Below are 22,047 nucleotides of genomic sequence, written 5' to 3'. Positions count from 1 at the left end.
TTTTAATAATTGATTCACTTATAAGAGAATTTCAAGGACTGGCAGTTGCAAACGCAGATGGATTTTTTTTTTTTAAGATTTTATTTATTTATTTGACAGAGATAGAGACAGCCAGTGAGAGAGGGAACACAAGCAGGGGGAGTGGGAGAGGAAGAAGCAGGCTCATAGCGGAGGAGCCTGATGTGGGGCTCGATCCCATACGCCGGGATCACGCCCTGAGCCGAAGGCAGACACTTAACCGCTGTGCCACCCAGGCGCCCCGACAGATGGATTTTTGACCAAGTCCCACCTCCACCGCCATCTTGCACAGTAATTCACACAATACAATCAACTGCCCTTTTTGCTATTTCTGTTCATGGTGTCTCTCACTATTCAGGAACACCTGCAAGAGACCCTGACAAGTAGAAACACTGATAGATTTTTAATTTCTTTTTTCCTGGATTACTTTTCAAGGGTGTTGAATAGTGAATAGCTCTGGAAGACAGAGACAGTGTTTCCTTCCACAGCTGAGGGCAGAATTGTTTGCTGTTGAGTTTAATAAAGATAAGCTTTCCCTCTGGGGAACAGACTGGCCAGGTATGCTTGCAGTTCATTATAAAAGACTGAAGTTTCATACTCTTGAAGTTTCCCATCTGGGACACAAACCCACTGTGTGTACTGCATCCATCTTAACCCACCTGCATGATGTGCTGGGAATGTGGGTTGGAAAATATGGAGAGGAACTGATATGATTGTGAAGTCCATGCTTTTTGCTGTATCTGAATAACAGTCGTTTTTCTCTGATACAGATGTCTAATGTTTTCTGCCAACAGACATAAAACTGTGGTAAGCTAACTCGCAAGTCCACAATTAGGGTACATCTCAGAACCTTTACTATTCTATTCCATTCTATTCTATTCTATTCTATTCATTCATTCATTCATTTTAGAGAGAGATTGAGATAGAGAACACGAGCAGGTGAAGGGGCAGAGAGAGAGAATATCCAAGCAGACTCCCCATGGAGCATGTAGCCCAATGTGGAGCTCTATCTCACAACCCATGAGATCAGGACCTGAGCCGAAACCAAGAGTTGTATTCTTAGCTGACTGAGCCACCCAGGTGTACCACCTTTACAATTCTTGACATCATCCTATTTTGAAATCAATCCCATGATTATCACAAAGCCTAGAGGATCGCTACACCTGTAGCTTCTATCTGTGTGTCTCCTCTATTTCAGTTTTCTGTATATGTAAAACTCCAACTTGCATGAAAAGTTACCTATTTTTATGACTGTTACATTATAAAGAATTTAATTAGCAATGATGGAAGATTAATGAAGTTAATAATTCATACAATTAAAGAAAAGCCTACCGAATTTAAACTGAGAAGCTGATATTACATAATTGATGTATTCCTTTTTTATATTTTGAATGCAGGAGTTTTTCAAATAAGCTATTTTAATCTATAGTAATGATTTTCAAATTATCTTCTAGGTTTGCCAGAATACCTTGGTGATACTTGCAAGTATAGTGTTGCAAGTATACATTACAGTATACCTATAACATTTAAAGGTACAGATTTTCAAAGTAGAAATCTAAGCAGACCACAGGGGACAAATTAATCTCCACTTATAAGCCATTTACTATTATTTCCACATAATGGCAGCTACATTGGGGGTAGAAATATTTTGCTCCTCCTGGCGCTCTAAAAGCCTTCAATGTTTCTTCTAATTAGATTCATACAGGAAGATATTGAAGGAAAAGGAAAACTCTTATGCAAATGCATCACAAAAGTAAATGGAAGAGAATGTAGTAGAACCCCATTCCACTCCTGAATTTGGCATAATGGTGGATGAAAGCTAATCCAGTGAATGAGTTACTGATTTTTTTTCCTCTTTCCAGAAAAAGCATTTGCAAACAGTAATGAATATTAATGCCACAGGATTCACTCTTAACAGTGGTGGACACATCACATTCAACTGGTAAAAGAAATGCTTCTCTCTGATACAGTAGTTACTTGGAGAGACTGCTAAGAATATTCCTGCCTGGCCCTGTGGCCAGTACCCTGAGACAAATGGTCAGACACCGCTACAGCCTCAATGTGAATGTTAGACAACACTATGCCCTCTGTTGTTTCTAACTCCCTTTTGTTATTTTCATTTATGTGTCTTTCTACCCTCTTGCACCCCTGTGTTTTACTACTGCTCTGAATTCTGACTGTTCTTGCTCACCAGATTCAATTATACTATAATTGTAGTGAACTAGTATGATTTTCTGTGGAATATTTTGCCAAAGGTCAAAGACAAGAAATTAATGGGAAAGTCAGGCCTAAAACCCACACATTTCTGTCTTTACAAGTCCATGTGTTTAACAAGTTAGAGTCTCTTAACATAATCCTAATATTTAAAAAATGTAATTTTAAATTTGAAAGACTATTGTCATTCATCTGTTCATTCTTTCATGAATTTATTGAAAAGAAACTAAACCGGGCCTGAGGATGAAGAAATTCACGATATAGAAAAATATGACTGCTCTCAAGCAGTCTGTTTCAGGCTTAAGCCTAAAACAAATACAAATGTGATATGTGAGAGTTAAATAGGGTATTTCTATCAGATCCTTTAAATCCATGTTTAAAGTCTGACTTTCACCTGAAAGCAAGTAGCGGGCAGAAAAAAAAAAGTAAGCAGATGTTTATTTTTAAAATATTTTCACTGCTATGTCAAAAATGGATATTCATCATGCAGCTGGTATAGCAATTCATTTGAAAATTGACAGCGTTTTAAACTCAGGTATAAATAGCAGTTATAAAACAGATTTCAGACATATTTAAAAGTAGAATAAAATAAATTTAATTTTTAAAAATCAGATGGTAGATTCATGAGAGAGTGGGAGATGTTTGGAATGACTTAATCTAAAACATTATCATGGGAAACTGGTTTGATTAAAGTGTCATCTCATGAACTAACGTTTAAGAGACAGACTGAATTTTGGGGGGAAATAATGAGTTCAATTTTGTTTATATTGGTATTGTAGTACCTGAGAGGTGTCAAATGTGGATATAAAATGACAATTTTGAAATATGGATATGAATTTCAGTAGGCATCCGAGATCTGTAATTTGAATTTTAGTTTAACAGTAAATTGATGAGAAATGAATCCACGGGGATGAGAAAGTTAGTCCATAGCCTATATATGACATATTGGTTGCTCTATAACAATTTACCTCAAAGTTTAGTGGATTAAAACATTTACTATTTCACAACTGTTGTGGATTAGGGCGTGAAATGGCTTAGCTGGTGCATTTGGCTCTAGATCTCTCACAAACATACATTTTTCTCAAGTCTCCACTGGGAAGGATTGACTTCCTAACTCAGTCATGTGGGTGTTGGCAGGATCCAGTTACTCATATGCTGTTGAAACAAATCCTCAGTTCTTCTAGAGATGTTGACTGTGTCTCTCAGTTTTGGGGTTTTGTTTTTTTTTTATAATATTTTATTTATTTATTTGAGAGAGAGAGTGAGCGAGTGAGCATAAGTGGTGAGGAGGGGCAGAGGGAGAGGAAGAAGCAGACTCCTCACTGAGCAAGGAGCCCAATGCGGGGCTTCATCCCAGGACCTGGAGATCATGACCTGAGCCAAAGGCAGACACTTAACTGACTGAGCCACGCAGGCGCCCCAACTGTCTCTCAGTTTTTGACACATTTTCCTCTATGTGCTGCATCTCACAACACGGTAGCTTGCTTCATCAGAGTGGTCAAATTAGATGGCAAGAGAGAATATCAGCAAGAGAGAAAGTAAGCAAAATCAGAGTTGCTGTTATTTATAAACTTATACTAGAAATGATAACCCATTAATTTATATATTCTGTTCATTAAAACCAAGTCACTAGGTCCAGCTCACACATAATAGGAGGAGCTTATACAGTAGCATGACTACTAAGAGGTGTGGTTATTGGGAATGATGTCAGAAGCCACCTGCCACAGCCCCAAGGAGTGAGAAGGAGCAAGAAAAGGAGATTCATGGCAGACTTGAGAAACATATTTAAGGTTACAATTTTAAAATTAACTGGTATAAAGCTAAAGGAACATTTGAGGGATACTGCAGCTTTATTTAACTTCATATTTCACTTAAGTTATCCCAGATATATGGAAACTGCTTATGTTTGTACCAATAACTTAAATTGCAGATTCCATGTCCTTTATTCAGACCTCATTTTACTGATTAATGTTCAGCGAATATCTGTTTATTAACATCTTTATGAAAAATGCTACAATTTATATCCATTCAATTTATATCCAAAATGGCAAATATCACTCTACAACTAACAACAAAAAGTTATATTTCTGACGACTACTATTAAACCACTCATTTCCTATCTCTTTTCCAGCTGAATATTTTGAATACAATTTGATATTTTAATTTTTTTGAGTTATTAGTATATAAAACCATAATATTCTGAAGGTTCTTTCTTTATATTCTATTACATTTATATTCCAACCCAAACTTATACAGCTAATACTGATGAATTAAATCCAATGAGATATAAATCACATGGCATTGCCAGGTGACTGCCACCATGTTTAAGAAACCTACAAGGGAACCACAGACTAACAACACAGATTGAAGTGGAAAAAATAACACTTAACTGTAAGAAGTATGTCTAATTATATAAGATGATTTGTGTGATTCACTCAGTCTTATGATTCATTCCTTGTTCATGATTTTGTGGCCTGAAAGCAGTAGCATTCTGCTATAATATCATAAAAGCATAGCAAAAATTGCCTAGTACAACATTAATTAACAAATATTAACGAATCTATTAAGTACACTTAAAACAATTCAGTTTAATAGCTGACTGATTTGTCAGTATTAATGTTATCATATTTCAAAATGACCTCTTACAAATGATTTTGGTACGTTAATTTTGGTATCCTGTAACTCTACTGAATTCATTTATGACTACTAACAGTTGTTTTGTAGAGGCTTTTTGGTTTTCTACATATAAAATCATGTCATATGCAAACAAAGATAAGGTTACTTCTTCCTTTCCGATTTTGATGCATTTATTTCTTTTTCTTGCCTAATTGTTCTAGCTAGTACATCCATTACTATGCTGAATAGAAGTGGTAAGAGTGTGCATCCAGCAGCTCTGGATCTCGGAGGAAAAGATTTCAGTTTTTCATGGCAGAATATGCTGTTAGCTGTGGGCTTATCATACGTGGAGGTTAATTTTTATATATTATGTGGAGGTAAATTCCTTCTCCACGTAATTTGTCATAGCTTTTTATCATGAAAGGATGTTGAATTTTCTCAAATGTCCTCTTCAGCATCCACTGAGATGATCATGTGACTTTTATTATTTCTGTTCATGTGGCATATCACATTAATTTACTTGCATATATTGAACCATCCCTGCCTCCCAGGAATAAGTCCCACCTGGTCATGGTATATGATCCTTCTCACATTCTGCTAAATATGGTTTGCAAATATTTTATTAAGGATTTTTGCATTTCTGTTCATTAGGGGCATTGGCCTGTAGTTTTCTTTTCTTGTAGTGTCTTTGTCTAGCTTTGGTTTCAAGGTAATGCTGGTATCATAAAATTAAGTTTGGGAGTAGATCTTCTCTTCAGTTTTTTAGAATAGTTTGAGAAGTATTGTTGTTATTTCCTTAAATGTTTGGTAGAAATCACTAATGCAGCCTTTGAGAAGTGCAAGGTGAATGGTGTGCAGGCGCACCCCCCCCCTTGCCTTCCTATAGGAGGCTCTGCCTGCCCCCAGTCATGATGCCACTGCTCTCCTGACCAACCCCAAGTTTATCACCTGGTTTCCAGTGTGGTGCAACAACATCTCCTGAAACTTCAAGAAGTTCCTGGTGGGCCCTGATGGTTTGCCCACGTGCAGGTACAGCCACCACTTTCCAACCACTGCCAATGAGCCTGACATTAAAACCCTGCTGTCCCAGGGGCCAGCTCTGCCTAAGGCATCCCTCCCATCCCTGCTGCTTGGCTGTCACAGTGCTGCCCTCTGTGAATTTCTTCCATGTTGGTGTTTCCGTGAAATTTGCATGGAGAATGCCTGATGTCCAGGAAATTCTCCTGAGATGGACAATTCTTATCCGTCCCCAAACCAAGGCACCTCTAAAAAAGGCTAACAAAGTGTTGGAGGTCAGTAAAAGATAAAAAAAACAAAAACAATACAAAACAGAAAAAACACAAAAACACCAAAAGAATAAAATACTTAGGAGTAAACATAACCAAGAAGTAACCAAGGAGATGAAAAACCTGTAAATTTAAAACTGTAAAGCACTGATGAAAAAAAACTTAAAAAGACACAATAAATGGAAAGATATCCCATATTTATGGATTGGCAGACATGTTGTTGTTATAATGTCCATATTACCCTCGGCAATCTACAGATTCAATAGTATGCCTATCAAAATCCCAATGACATTTTTTTACAGAAATAGGAAGACAATCCTAAAATTGATATAGAATCACAAAAGACCCCAAGAAGCCAAAAAAATCTTGAGGAAAACAAAGCTGGAGGCACAACACTCCCTGATTTCAAAATATATTACAAAACTACAGTAATTTTAAAAAGTGTGGTATTGGCTTAGATAAACATATACATCAATGGAACAGAATACAGAGCCCAGCAATAACTGACATATATAAAGAAAATCCCTGATTTTTTACAAGACTGCCAAAAATACACACTGGTTAACATGATAGTTTCTTCAACAAATACCCATGGAAAAACTGGACATTCTCTCTCTCTCTCTCTCTCACACACACACACATGAAATCGGACCCTTATTTACACCATAAACAAAAACCAACTCATATATAAAGACAGACATGTAAGATCTGAAACTGTAACACTCCTAGAAGGAAACGTAAGGGAAACTCTTGATATTGGTCTTGGCAATGGTATCTCAGATATGACACCAAAATGTCTGATAGAAGCTGGACATGAACAGCTGAAGGAACACTGAGGCAGAGACCCAAGTCCTTTAAGAATAATGAGACATGAGCTGGAGGCAAGGATGGTAATTTAAAAAAAAAAAAAGGCTATACATTATAAGCCCAGAAGCTCAACATCCTGACCTTGTGGCTTCCAAGACCTTGGGCCTGACAGATCAAGAGCCACAGATACAGAGTATGTGCTCTCCTCTTCCACCTCTGCCCCAGGGTAGCCATTAGACTGATTATAATACATTTGCACTGTGGGCACACCGACCCCCTTGAGAAAGACTGCCATGAAGGTTCTGGTACAGCCTTAAAGGGTCAAAAACTCCGCCTCCCAAACTGTAGGAGGAGTTTCCCAAATGATTAGAAGCGGACTCCATCAGTGATCACCCCACTGCATGACACAGCTCCTCCCAGCCCAGACAGACACAAATACATCTATTCCAAAGTAAGGGCCCGTTCCACCTTGCAGAACCTGCTCCCTGTCCCACCTTGAGTGTACTTTCACTTTAATAAACTGCTTTGTGCTTGCTAGTTTCCTTCTGATCTGAGTGCAGATCCCCATGTAAATTTTCTCATGGGGAATTCAAGGAAGGACCTCCATTCACAACACAGACACTCCCTCGTCCCTGACAAAAGCACAAGCAACTAAAGCAAAAATAGACAAGTAAAACTACATCAAACTAAAAAGCTTCTGCACCACAAAGGAAACAATCAACAGAATGAAAAAGCATCTTATGGAATGGGAAACAATATTTGCTAACCATACATCTGACAAGGCGCTAATATCCAAAATTTATAAGTAACTTAGACAACTCAATATCAAAAACAAACAAATGAACAAAATAAAATCTAACCGAAAATGGGCAAAGACCTGAACAGATATTTCAGCAAAAAAGATAAACAAGTGGCCAAACGGACAATGGGTATATGAAAAGGTGCTCAACATCACTAGCCATCAGGAAATGTAAATCAAAACCACAATGAGATACGGCCTCACATCTTTCAGGGAGGCTATTATCAAAAAGACAAAAAGATAATAAGTGTTGGCAAAGATGTGCAGAAATTGGAATTCTTATGCATTATTGGCAGGAATATAAATTGGTGCAGCTGCTATGGAAAACAATATGGGGGTTCCTCAAAAAATTAAAAATAGAACTACCATGAGATCCAGCAATCCCACTTCTAAGTGTATGTCTAAAGGAAATGAAATCAGGATTTTGAAGAGATATCTGCACTCCCATGTTAACTGCAGCATTATTCACAATACCAAAATTAGGAAAAAATCTTAGTATCCATTGATAAATCAATGAATAAAGAAAATGTGGTATATACATACAATGGAATAGTATTCAGTCTTGTAAGAGAAGGAATCCTGCCATTTTTGGCAACATAGACAAATCTAGAGGACATTATGCTAAGTGAAATAAGCCAGTTGAAGAAGGAAGGGCAAATGCTACATGATTCTACTTAAATGAGTTCTCTAAAGTAGTCGAACTCATTGAAACAGAGTAGAACAATGGTTGCCAGGGGCTGCTGGCAGAGGGAAATGGAATTGCTTTCAATGGACAGAAAGTTTCAGTAATGGGGCACCTGCCTGGCTCAGTCAGATAAGCGACACTCTCTTGGTTTCGCCTGGGGTTGGGATCTCAGCGTTATGAGGTCAAGCCCCCTCATTGGGCTCCATGCTCAGTGGCCAAGTCTGTTTGAGATTCTTTCTCCCTTTCCCTCTGCCCCTCCCCCACTTGCACCTACTCTCTAAGTAAATAAATAAATAAATAAATAAATAAATTCTTTAAAAATACAAAGTTTCAGTTATGTGAATGGCTAAGTTCTAAAAATCTGCTGTAAAACCCACACATAGCTAACAATATTGCATTGCGCACTTAAAAATTTTGTTAAAAGGGTAGATTTCACAGTGTTTTCAGTATACACACACATACACACACACATAAAGAGTATAAGGAAACATTAGGAAGTAATGGATATATTTATAACCTTTGTTATAATGATTGTCTCAAGGATATATACATGTGTCCAGGCTCACTAAATTACATACATTAAGTATGTATAATTTTTTGGTATATCAACTATATTACAAGAAAGCTATTTTTTAAGTTATCTATTAGCAAAATTTTGATGGCATACAGAAAAATTTATAAATTTAAAATACTATTCTAAAGTCACATAGCTCTAAAGATTCCAATGACAAACAATCTAAAGATAATCTTTACTCATTTGGTACCTAAATGAACTTAAAATTTGTCATTTATTTTTTTTAAAGACTTATTTATTTATTTGAGAGAGAGAGAGCTTGCATGTGCAAGCAGGGGAGGGGCAGAGGGAGAGGGAGAAAGAGAAGTAGACTCCCCACTAAACACAGAGCCAAGGACCCAGGACTTTAAGATCATGACCTGAGCTGAAATCAAGAGTTGGTTGCTTAACCGACTGAGCCATCCAGGCGCTCAACATTTCTGTCATTTGCTCAAAATTTCTGTCATTTAAATAAACATTTTTACAAAATCTTATTACATATTAGGTACATAACAGACATAAAAAAACTCCATATTTTAGGAAATTAATCTTTTTCAAAGCTATGTTTACATGTGTACTTCCTAAAGAGAAATAAACTTTAAAGGGCATAAAATGTAAAGTGATTAGTGCCATATAGATTGTAAATGAAAAACTGGTTATAATGACATTGCTGTTTTAAAATTTTAATATCATATTTTATCAAATTTACTATATTTCATATATAAGATGAGGCTGATCAAATAAGATATAATAAAAAACATGTGGCAAGATGGCTTTTATGAGAAACACAAAGTAAATATGATGAAAAATAAAAATGTATGCTAAAAAAGAACTAATGAGCCAATACAGTGGCATGATACAAATTTTAAAAATATAAAGACACTGTATGAGATCTTTTATGTAATTCATTAAAAATGCATTTGATGACTATATTTGTGATTAGTCAAATCCACAGAAAATATGAAAAGGATAAAAAAACAGGCCAATGGAGCACACTCTGATTAAAGCAGCTATCAGGAGGCAGTAATTTTATATTAAGTTCCATTTCATTTTAGTTATTTTAAAACCACCAAAATAATTTCAATATAAGGGAATTATATATGAATCAACTCAGAGAAAAGTCACTCGGTATGGTAAAATGATTATTCTTTAGAATAATTAATCTAAGATTTGGTATTAAAATTATTTTACTATTATTTGAACTATATTTTAAGGGAATACATTATGAAGAGCATTTTGGTTTATAATATGTAGTCACTCTTGGATGCTTGAAGATAATAAGAAAACATTAAATTGGCCTTTAATAAACACTGGACCTAAATTTAAGTTTTAAAGAACTGAATCAATTATCTGCAAAAATATTTGTGAAAGGCTTGTAGAATGGTTTTACTTGTGAAGAAAGACAAAATACTGCAACAGTTTGAAACTGTGTAGCCCTCCGGTGCCCCACCCAGAAGCCTCAGGCCTTGTCATTTGGTTATGCTTGCCAATAGCAACATCTCTTTGCCTAAGGGCATTCTCCAAAGCCTTAAGTCCTCTGCCCACAGGCACCGCAGACCAGTAGTAGGGTTAAGTAATTAACACCTTCAGGAGCATCTTTCATTTAAAGCCTGATAGGAGTTTTTATGTACCTACACCAGCTCCCTTAAGACAATTCTGAGGCATGTATTTTACACCATTTTCCAGCATTTCCCCTTGAAATTAAGTCCAGACACTCATGATGTAACAGGATGGATAGTGTGCCCCCTGCTAACCTCTCCTTACTAACTGCCCTACCGCCACGCTGATATTCTCTGCACCTCCCACATAAACTACCTTCACTCATTTTCTTTGCTTTGGACTCGGTTCAGGGCAAAGCCAAATCCAGATACAAATATGCTCGTTCTTAATCACATAACTTTCAATAATAAAGAATCGATACCAAGCATCTGTGGGTTGTATATGAATGTATTATGACAAAAGGGGAAGTTTGATGAGTGGGGACTAGTGCATGTCACATAACTATATAGAATAGCACGGATATAAAAAAAAATAGAAGCCATCAGCTAAAAACACCTTCAATTCCCATGAACAATGTGGCATTCTTCCTTCTGTATACTCAATCTTCACCCATGCTATAGAGCCTATTTTCCCTTCTCATCTCTAGAGCCTCCAGGTCCACTTTATTCCATGGTGTTCTCTCTGATTTATTTCTATGGCATCCGTTATCACTTACAGGCATTCAGGTATCTATTTCCAGTTCCTAGATCTTGCCCAATATTCAGATCCATAGAGCAAATTCCTAACTGTACATGTCCAAAAAGATCCACAGGCACCTCAAACTCAAAACATCCAATACTCTAATCATCACAAGTCACATCACTGGCCCTGTTTCTTTTCCTGTCTAAGACATCAAGTTTTCCAAACAAGAAACTTATATGTTATTATTGCTCTGGTTCTCTTCTTTACCTCCATATCCAACTAATTTAAAGGTATGTAATTCTATTTCCTAAACATTGCTACCTGCACAATTTCCACTTTTATAACATCTCACTGACTGTTAAGCTATAATCACCAGTCTATCCACTATCCGCTCAAGATTTTTGTCTGCCTAAAATTCACTTTCCCATTTCTCCACCTCAGGCTAATTTATTTTCATATTTCAAATTCTAAATTATATATAAATACATATGTATATATATATTTATTCATCTACTCAGTAAAACCGTTTCGAATGTCAACATGGTGTCAAGATTTATTGTAGACACTAAGAATAAGTACATCAGTGAATAATACAGATGGAGTTCATGCTCTGCTGGGTCTCAAACAAAGGCACAGGAAGAAGTAAGTGACATCAGGTGTTATGGAGGAAAATAAATTAGGGTTGGTGAATAAAACATCATGGAGAGATAAAGTGGCCAGGGAAACCACTCCGATGAAATGTATATCTGAGCAGAGACCTGCATGAACTAAGGGAGTGAACTATACAATTATTTAGGGGGAGCAGTTTCCAAGATGATAGAACAGCCAGGATAAGGATGCCCTTAGGTAAAAGTAGGTTGTACTGATCTAGGAAAAACAGAGATCAGTTTTTTATATCTCACTATCCTGACATTTTTGTCTGTTTTATATGACTCTCCTCTGAGTTTTTACAGCATACTGTCCCTCTATCATATAAACTGATACACTTTATGTAATCATCTGCTTGGTGACTTTTTTTTCAACTCTTTAACACTTAAAGGACAGACTCCCTGCCTAACATTTTCTCTGTGCCCGGTGCAGTGTCTATAACAGAAAGGCTCAATATATATTTTATCAAAAATGAAAGTATAAGTAGGCATTCATAAACATACGAACACATATATTTGTATCTGTATATATACTTTTTTTCCATTTTCCCCCCGTTTTTTGTTCTTGCCGGCATTTGTTTTCAACCGTGATTTTTTTTTTTTTTTTTTTAATGCTCAGAAAGTGGTTACAGAACCCATGACCTGGACACGAGGCATGGGGGGGCTCCCACGGCCCGGTCACTTCCCGCTCCCGCCCGGCGCATGTTGGACCGGCCAGGCCTGCCGCCTGGGCCAGCTCTGCCTACCTGGGCTCCTGGGGCTTCCTGCTCTCAGAATCTGGCACAGGCATGGGCGAGCAGGTTCAAGGTAGCTCCGGGAACGCCCACGGTGGGCAGCGGGGCGGGTGCCTGCCTTGACGTCCCCACTGGGGTTCCAGCCGCTTTCACTGCCCACGCCTGCTGGCTGGGGGCGGGCCTACCGTGCGGCCACGTGTCCCGGCTTCTGCGGCTGCTCCAGCTGATTGAGCTCAGCTTCAGCTGCGCGCCGCCACCGTCTGGCTCCTCCCCTCGGCCAGCGGCTCTTTCAGGTCGTCCATGAAGATATTTCTTACTAACATACATATGTTAAAATGTACATTAAATGCATATAACATAAAATGTGTATAATTAAGTATATCTGTATTATATGTATGCACACATGCATCCTACTCGTTCCCTTTCTGGAGAACACTGACACCTATTTTGATACTGAAAGTGGTTCTGGATAACAGAATCTAAGGGATGAGTTTTCTGAAGTGAGTCCAAAGATTTTGGAATTGGTTCTCAAAGCTGTTTAGGTTTTAAAGATGCTGATCACTCTATTACTGGTAGTAAACAAGTCAATGGTGTCTATGGTGTGATGCAGCAGGAGAGACAGGCAAAATATCATTGCTGGATATTCTTTTTTTTAAATAGCATTTTAGGGATGCCTCGGTGACTCAGTTTAAGCAGCTGCCTTCAGCTCAGGTCATGATCCCAGAGTCCCGGGAGGGAGTCCCATATTGGGTTCCTTGCTCCGCATGGAGCCTGCTTCTCACTCTGCCTGCAGCTCCCCCTGCTTGTGCTCTCTCTCTCTCTGACAAACAAACAAACAAATAAAATCTTTTAAAAATAATAATAATAATACCATTTTAGGGTCACCTGGGTGGCATAGCCTGGTAAGCCTGGGACTATTAGTTTCAGCTCAGGTCCCAGTGTCAGGGTCCTGAGATTGGCAGGCATTGGGCTCTGCCCTCACTGAGGAATCTGCTTCAGTTTCTCCCTCTTCTTCTGCTCTCTCCCTCCATGCTTGTTCCCTCCCTCTCTCTCTCTCTAAAATGTATAAATAAATAAATCTTTAAAAATACCATTTCAATGAAGCATTTTTCAAAATCTTCTCTTTTTTACTTTTGGAGAAATACATGCAAATTTAAATCTTGACTGCCTTCACTGAACTGTCTTTTAAAGTGTTAAGGACCTAAATCTTTTCCATGGGGGTAGGAGTATTTTCATTTAATTTTTTATATTGAAGTACAACACACATCCAGAAAAGATGAAAGCCATATATGTATCTGCTCTTTAAATTATCAAAAAGTAAGCACACCTATATAAATATTGCCTAGGCTAACAACATGACAGAATCTCAAACACCTCCTTTCATGCCCTTTCTGATTACTACTATTGCCCTCTTCTCCCAAAGTAAACACTATCATGCCTTCTAATGCCTGCTTTGAATAAAATACAAAAGGAATCATACAACTGTACTTTTCTACACCTGGTTTCTTTGGTTAACATTATGTTGTGGGGCAGAGCCTTGTTGTGTATACGTATAATCGATTTTCATTGTATTACAACATTTCTTTATAAAAGTATATTCCAATTTGTTTATCCATTCTACAAATAGACATGTGAGTGGTATTTTGGGAATATTATGAACGATACTTCAAGAACATTCATGGGGCGCCTGGGTGGTTCAGTTGGTTAAGCATTTAGACTCTTGATTTTGACTCAGGTCATGATCTCAGGGGCCTCAGATGGAGTCTCTGTCCCCGCTCAGCAGGGAGTCTGCTTGAGGATTCCCTCTCTTCCTTCTGCCCTTCCCTCAGCACTCTCTCTCTTTCAAATAAATAAATCAATCTTAAAAAGAAAGAAAGAAAGAAAGAAAGAAAGAAAGATTCATGTGCATGTCTTCTAGAACACAGTGCCTGATTTTTTGTTGGATATATTCTCAGAGTGGAACTGCTTGCTCATAAAATAAGTATATGTTTAATATGTGAAAGACTTTTTATGGAAATTATACTAATTCACAGTTTCGGGAGCAGTGTATGAAAATTCCATTTGCTTCACATTCTTGACAACACTTGGTACTGCCAGTTTTGTTTTGTTTTAGCTTTTAAATGTTTCCCTCAGTTTAGCCATTCTGGTTAGTGTGCAGAACTCTCACACTGCGGTTTTGATTTGCAACGCCCCTGTGACTAACGAGGTTAGAAACCATTTCACAGATTTGTTAGTCATGTAGATATTTCCTTTGTCCCACTTTTTCTTATTGTTCTGTACTCCTTTACGTATTCTGGATTCTAATTTACTGAAAAATAGATTCTCCCATTCTGTGGTTTCTCTTTCCACTATTTTAACATCTTTAAGTGAGCAGAAATTCTTAAATTTAATATAGTCTGACTTATCAATCTTTCCTCTTGTGGGTAGTGCCTTTTGTGTCATATTTAAGAAACGTTTGCATCCCTCAAAGTCATGGAGATATTCAGCTATGCTATCTTCTAGCAGCTTTATTGTTTTTGCTTCTCATATCCAGGTCAATAGTCTTACTGAAACTTGCTTATGCATATGATTTCAGGTAGTGATCAACCTTCCATTTCAATTTTTCTTCTTTCTTTTCTCCTTTCTCCCCCAATGTTATTCAGTTGACTCAGCACCATGCATTCAAAGGAGGGTGTGTGTGTCTGTGTATGTTTATGTGTGTTTTGTTTTGTTTTATATCATCATTGAGTGCTCTTAATTGAATACTTATAAAAGTAAGGTTCTGGTTGACCTGGTATTTGATACCTTAGAGCAATTTTATCAAACTAACTAGTGTAATGAGATTGGCTGGTTGCTGGAATAAGTTGGAAAAAAAAAGAAAAGAATGAACTCAGGGCTTTAAATTCCCAGTTCAAGCTCAGCAAATATGACCTGAATTCATATGGACCCACTAAGTTGTTTTAAAATACAAAGTAAGTAATATTATCCCATTCCTTAACCTGTCAAAAGTGTTTCCATCGCACTTAGAAGAACATCTAACTATTTTTCCATTGCTTAAAGGATGGTTCTGTTCAGCCTCATTTTGTACCACTATCTGTCTCTGTATTCCTTTGTATAATCTCAAGGTCTCTTGGGGCGCCTGGGTGGCGCAGTCCTTAAGCGTCTGCCTTCGGCTCAGGGCGTGATTCCAGTGCTCTGGGATTGAGCCCCACATCAGGCTTCTCCATTGGGAGCCTGCTTCTTCCTCTCCCACTCCCCCTGCTTGTGTTCCCTCTCTCGCTGGCTGTCTCTCTCTGTCAGATAAATAAATAAAATCTTTAAAAAAAAAAAAATCTCAAAGTCTCTCTACAACTACTTTCTGGTATCCATGTCTCACCATCAAATTTAGAATAAACACACATTCCATCCACTCTTTATCACTCCCTACTGTTTTATTTTCTTTTAAATAGCTATGATTATCATAAATAAAGTACATTCATGAAGTAATTGTCTGTATCTCTCTTACAAAACCTGAGTATCCAAATTTAAAGTACATGAGACCAGTAGAATAGTGCTTAATATAAATACCTGCTCCAAAAAATATGTTTTGTTTTGTTTTTTAAAGATTTCATTTATTTATTTGACAGAGAGAGAGACAGCCAGCGAGAGAGGGAACACAAGCAGGGGGAGTGGGAGAGGAAGAAGCAGGCTCCCAGTGGAGGAGCCTGATGTTGGGCTCAATCCCATAACGCCGGGATCACTCCCTGAGCCAAAGGCAGATGCTTAACGACTGAGCCATCCAGGCGCCCCAAAAAATATGTGTTTAAAAAATGAGCACAACTTACATATGTAAGAATAACGCTTGTATACTCTACAAGTATTTCACAATCGTTTCTTAAGATGGTCAACATTTTAAATGTTTCAAAACTCTAGATTTTTATAATATACTGAACAAAATACTATAAAAATATTCACATTCACAAATGGCATACCTACATTATGTAGTCAATACAGGCAAATTTCTTGTGATGTAGAGGGTAATATATTTTAGAACAGGATTAAAATTATTTCAAATCACAACATCAGTAACTGTTTAACAAACCTAATATTGGCAACTATAACATGTACTGACATACACACAAACTTGCACAGTCTTGCTATTTAAAAATATTTTCCTTAGAAGAAAATACTGATTTCTCTACATAAATAGGTAGATTTAAGTAGTCCCTTTTTTAGGGGCACCTAGGTGGCTCAGCTGGTTTGGTGTTCAACTCTTGATTTCAGCTCAGGTCATGATCTCAGGGCTGTGAGATCAAGTGTCAGTCTCCGCACTGGGTGTGGAACCTGCTTAGGATTCTCTCTTTGCTCCTCCCCCCTGCTCTCTCTCCCTCTCAAAAAAAAAAAAAAATCCTTTTTTCAATTTTAACCACTTTGTAGCATAGGTTCAGATATCTATTTTCCTAGGACGCTGACAGCTCCTTGAATATTTGATAATTGCATATCAGACAGAATAATGTATAATATGAAAATTTGACTAAGACAGGTTTTTGGAATAATTATGTTTATTTTTTTAAGGGGCTTCTGTTAAAAATAAATAACAATGAAAAAAAATAAAAACAACAAAACCAACTGAGGGTTTGTGGACAGTAAAAAGAGGAAGGAATGCCAAATAGCAACTTTCTTCACTAAAATATAGTAAAAAAAATCACAGTTCACCACATTTGAATGGTCTGATATTGAAGAGATCCAAAGCAGAAGACTTGAGGTGTCATTGCATACTAACCTGGGTCAAGCCAAGGGTGTGAACAAAGGAAAGTGACTTTTATTTATGTCTGTATGAATTCACTTATTTGATAACTAAATTACGTGAAGCTTGCAAGTTAGAAAGCTATTGCTTCTCTTACTAGCTTTGATCAAGTCAATGTTGGCAGGAAACTATGTGTCTGAAATTATCACTGTGTATGCTCTAAACACAATGCTAGATCATATTAACTGGGGACATGCAAAAGGCTCACCAACCTTGTTACATGCTTTATTGTCAAAGAGGTAGCTTGAAACAAACAGAAGCTTAAACAGTATTCTTTTTAAAAAAAATAAAACTTCAAAGTTCTTTCTAAAACATAGAAGCTTGCATATTTAACATTAAACTGATTACAGAGTAATCAAAGTAAGATCCCTATTTTATTAAAATATTTAAAACATGTTTCAGGTTTTATTGAGGACTAGAAACTAAATCTAACATATCTATTCTCATCATATTTTCAGTTCTGACTCAATTACCTTAGCAATTGAAAATATACTTACTTCTACCACTTTGTTCTGTTAGTTAGAAGCTCCGAGTCAAGGTATAAATACTTGAGGTCTAGGACAACAAATAAAGTTTCCCTAGAGCCACCCAGAGAACCCATAACAGGTGGTTATAGAGCAGTACTTTAAAAATAAAATAATAAAATGACCAAACATTTTGATTGCTTTACAAACTATGGAAAGATTGACTTGTGAACCTATTAATAAAACACTATCGTATTTGGTGGGTACTGGTTACAAAGAAACTTATTTCAGATTTATTTCACTTGTGGCTTATTAACATTAGGACTAAGAGTGTATCTATGTATATCTATATATCTATATCTAGCTAGCTAGCTATATACATATATAAAGAGAGAGAAAGAAATAGATACATCTGTAGTGGAAATGTAGACACTGTCAAACTTCGAAAAATTAGCTCATCATAGTAATTCTAATATAAATACTTTGATTGCAATAGTACCAAGTGAAATGCAGACACTCTGTTGATTGGTTGATAGATTGATTGATTTGGGTCCAGGTAATGAAGAACATACTGATTTCATTAAAAAAATGTTGTTTGTAGCAGAATTATCTGGGTAGATATCAAGTCAGTAGGTCTCTGATGACCTTGTAGACCTGTGTCTCTGATGCCACTCAATTATGCCATCATTACCCATGGATGGTTTACTGCAACTTCCAGTGAGATGCCAAGTTTGGGCTCAGATTTTTTTTTCTCCCAAAGTAAGAACTTGAGACAAATGAGTCACAAATGACATCACTGATGATAAAACAGTTCCTTAGGAGTAAGTTAGATTTTTGTGTGACACCAGGATACAGAAATGGTCTGACTAAATACTTTTCTAATTTTTGTTTCAAAAAATAAGCTTTATCTGGAAGAATCCATAGAAAGAGTCAATAAATTTACATTGTATGAGCCTGTATGCAAATTTACATCTAAAAGGAACTGCACGGAAATAAATAAATAAATAAATAAATAAATAAATAAATAAATAAATAAAATTTTAAAAAATAGAAATAAAAGGAACTGCATGCTTACTAATATAGCACTAGAAGACCTGAACTAAAATAGGGTGTGATGAAAAAAAGTAATTATTTAAAAAGCTGTTTTGACTACTACTTCTCTACATTTATACCTGCAAAATAGAAAATCTTCTGGTCATTCTATGCGTGACATTTTCCTGTAATGGGAGATGGCAATAGAATTATGACTATAATAATTTAGAACTCTGGCCAGATCATGCTCCTTTAAAGATGGTCTTCAAATAGTAATGGGAAAAGAAGAGAGTTGTTAAAAAGTGTACACTTGAGCATTCTGTTGAGTTAGGGTATACCTAATATTCCTCCTTTGTAAATAGATAAATTAAGATTCCTTATGCAACCCAACTAACTAATCAACAGCGAGGAGGATGACTAAAACTACACCAAAACCCTGATTAACCATAAGTATTAATTCCAAGGAGGAAAGCAATAACTATTGCCTCCAAAAAAGCACATGTAATTATTTTTTATAGAGAAAGTAAATTATTTCTTAATAATCCCTACTGTCTCTGAATATAGATGTTTCTCCTTTCAAGAGAGTCAGACTTAATGAGCAATGGAGAGAAAGAAAATTTCTAGTTTCTCTGTATTTAAAGTGGCTCAGTTAAATATTACAAGTCAACACATATCTTTTGAAATTCCTAATTTTTGTCTATTTTGAGGGACTAACTAAGAGTAAAATTGAAGCAAGGGGCATGTATTTTAAAACAAACATCATTATTCAGTACTCAGTTGATAAAGAAAACATAATAATTTGTTTCACCTTTCAACATGATTTAATTCAGCAAGCAATCATCGATTCTCTATGCTGTGTAAAGCTTGGTCCTTGGCATTACCAGAGGTACAGAAATGAATAACTTGTAGTCCCTAGCTTCAATGAGCTCATAGTCTACTGAATAAAACAGATTCATAAACTGTCACACAAAATATCAAATAGTAACTTTATAAAACAGAAGCAAGGTTCTCAAACTTTAGCAGGCATCAGAATTACCTGGAGGAATTATTAAAACATAGATTGATCAGCCCCACCCACAGAGTCTCTGATTTAGTAGGGCCTGGATAATTTGAATTTCTAACATGGTCCCAAATTATACTTATGCTGCTGATCTTGGAATGATACTTCTAAAATCACTGCTTTAAGACTGTGATAGACAGAATTATTTATTTTTACTTTAATTGCTCAACAAAGGAAGAATTCTCAGGAGACATTAGCTTGCTATCTGATAATTCATTTAAATTTGATAGGAAGATGAAAAATTAAGCAATTATATGGAAAGGAAATAAACACATAAAATAGAATATTGGAATCATATGTAGGAGGTGTGGTTAGACTATGAGTGAATGTCTTTGACTACTAGAAAGGAGAGATATGCAATGCAGATTTACTGGAAGTTTATATAAGACTAACACAATAAAATCTGTATGTAGTAAGATAGTTTACCCCACCAGAATAGCTATAATTAAACAATATCAATTTATGACATGACTAGTTGTAACTGGAACTTTTATTTATTTCTGGTTGTTGTGTATAATATTATATCATTTTTGGAAAAGCGATTTGTCAGGGGTTTGTTTGTTTTAAGATTTCATTTACTTATTTTTAGAGAGAGAGAGGGCACGCACAAGCATACGTGGGGGAGGGGCAGGGGAAGAGGGAGAGAAGCAGACTCTCTCTTCTGAGAGCATGACCTAAGCCAAAATCAAGAGTTGGTCACTTAACAGACTCAGCCATCCAGACGCCCCACTTTGTCAGTTTTTTATAATGTTAACCATACACTTAGCCTACGATTCATCTATTTCATTCCTAAATATAGTGCCAAGAGTAATGAAAACACGTCAACTAAAAGACAAATACATTAATGTTCAAGGAAGTTTTATCTTTATTAGTCTAAAACTGTAAATAACGCAAAATCAATGAGTGAATGAGTAAAGAAAATGATCTGCATATACACATGTGGGTGAATCTCAAAAACATACTGAGTGAAAAAAATACAAAAGAGTACCTAATATAGAGTTCCATTTTTTTTTTTAAGTTTTAAAAGTAAAGCTAATCTATGATGATTAAAATCATATCATTGTTTTTCTAGGACTGGGGTAAGAATAAGTGAATAGAAATATGCATAAGGAAGGTTTCTGGGTTATGGAAATATTCTATTACTTGATTGGATGGTCAGGGGAGTAATATCACTAAGATGCAAAAGACTGGGGTTACTGAATTGGGCTGCAGCTCTGGAAGACCTTACATGGTTAAGAGACCAAGGATAACAATTCTGTGAGTTCTCCACTTTGTTCTCTTCAGCAGCAAACATGGCTCATCCACTGGTCTCTGCTGGTTTTCTTCGACCACCCCCAATCTCTTCCTTTACCAGCCACCATATCCTAATGCAATTCAGATAGTATATCAACATATTCTGCACTATTTTGACTACAGTCATCATTATAAACAAAGATGTTCAAAAACGCCGGCAGGTACTAAAAGATCTGGTTAAAGTTATTCAACAGAGTCTTACACATATAAAGACCCAATTACAGAATGTGGTGAATGCTTATATGTTAGCTTGGACTTTCATGGGTCTTGGAAAAAGCTGAGGGAATGTGAATCAGTTCTTGTGAATGATTTCTTGGTGGGTGGTCCTGAGAATTTCACTAAAAATGCTTGTCTCTCCATATTTGAGACTTCTTGTAACACCCACCTGTGTATCACCATTAACATGTTGGCAGACAGATTGAACAGGACTCTGGAAAAAGTTGAAAAGTGGATTGTCAATTTGATTAGAATGCAAGACTGGATGCCAAGATTGATTCTAAATTAAGCCACGTGGTTACGGTTAACAATGCAGTCTCACCCTATCAGCAAGTGATTGAAAAGACCAAAAGCCTTTCATTTAAACACCAGATGTTGGCCATGAATATTGAGAGGAAACTTAATCAGAAAAGTAGGTTAGAGGTTTCTAACTGGGCAGCTCAGGACTCTGACTTCTACTAGAGAATGTGTAAAGACAAGATGAAAAAAAACTGTAAAATAAAGATGAAATAATGAAACCATTATATAAAGGATGACATACATTTTAGAAACAATATATTGAATATGAATTTTGGGAAATCTGAATAAAATTGGCTGTTACATTAAAATAAGAAGATAGTAAAACATGCAGTATGATTCGTGATTATTTAGGACTACAAATATTAATATTTGAACAG

The 22,047-nt window shown here is 36.4% G+C and overlaps 1 pseudogene; it reads left to right on the top strand.

Moving 5' to 3' along the window:
* Window positions 1-21,012: 21,012 nt before the first annotated feature.
* Window positions 21,013-21,832, top strand: LOC103659215 (annotated as a pseudogene).
* The last annotated feature ends 215 nt before the right edge of the window (window positions 21,833-22,047 follow it).

This window comes from Ursus maritimus, unplaced genomic scaffold (genome assembly GCF_017311325.1).
Source record: "Ursus maritimus isolate PB19 unplaced genomic scaffold, ASM1731132v1 scaffold_10, whole genome shotgun sequence".
Taxonomy (NCBI): domain Eukaryota; kingdom Metazoa; phylum Chordata; class Mammalia; order Carnivora; family Ursidae; genus Ursus; species Ursus maritimus.
This window is presented reverse-complemented; position numbering and strand designations above follow the sequence as displayed.